This window comes from Salmo trutta, unplaced genomic scaffold (genome assembly GCF_901001165.1).
Source record: "Salmo trutta unplaced genomic scaffold, fSalTru1.1, whole genome shotgun sequence".
NCBI lineage: Eukaryota > Metazoa > Chordata > Actinopteri > Salmoniformes > Salmonidae > Salmo > Salmo trutta.
The window spans coordinates 22,951-24,225 of record NW_021823111.1 but is presented as its reverse complement, the minus strand read 5'-3'; positions in this window follow the sequence as shown (position 1 = coordinate 24,225).

The following is a 1,275-nucleotide window of genomic DNA, read 5'->3' as shown; positions in this document are numbered from 1 at the left end:
ATAAAACAACCAATGCATTATTCAACTAACCAATAAATCAACCAATACATCAACCAATCAACCAATACATCAATCAATACATCAATCAACCAAACAATACATCAACCAACCAATACATCAATCAATACATCAATCAACCAACCAATACATCAACCAATACATAATGTAATAAATCAATCAACCAATACATCAATCAACCAATCAACACATCAACCAACCAATACATCAATCAGTTAATTCATCACTCAAACAATACACCAACCAATAAAGAAATCAATACATATATTAATAACAACATCAACCAGTGTATCAATCAACCAACCAATACATTAACCAAACAATACATCAACCAATACATCATTCAACCATCAAATACATCAACCAATACATTTATCAATCAAACAATACATCAACCAACTAATACAGTAATCAACCAATACATCAATCAACCAACCAATACATCAATCAATACATCAATTAACCAATCAATAGATAAACTAAACCACCAATACATCAATCAACCAATACATCAATCAACCAACCAAAACATTAACCAATACATCAACGAATACATCAATTAACAAATACATAATTCAACCAACCAATATGTCAATCAACCAACCAATACATCAATCAATACATCAATCAACCAATCAATAGATAAACTAAACCACCAATTCATCAATCAACCACCCAATACATTAACCAATACATCAACAAATACATCAATTAACAAATACATCATTCAACCAACCAATACATCAACCAACCAACCAACAAACCAACAAATTATTCAACCAACTAATACATCATTCAACCAACCAATAAATCAACCAACCAACCAATACATCAATCAAACAACCATTACATCAATCAACCAACCAATACATCAACCAACCAATACATCAACCAACCAATACATCAACCAATACATCAATCAAGCAATATATCAACCAATACATCAATCAACCAACCAATAAATCAACCAACCAATACATAAATGAATAAATCAACAAACCAACAAATACATCAATCAACCAACAAATAAATCAATCAACCAAATCATCAATCAGCTAATTCATCACTCAACCAATACATAATGTAATACATCAAAAAACCAACACATCAATCAACCAATCAATACATCAACCAACCAATACATCAATTAACCACTCAACACATCAACCAACCAAAACATTAACCAACCAATACATCGATCAACAAACTAATAAATCAACAAACCAATACATCAATCAACCAACCAATACATCAATC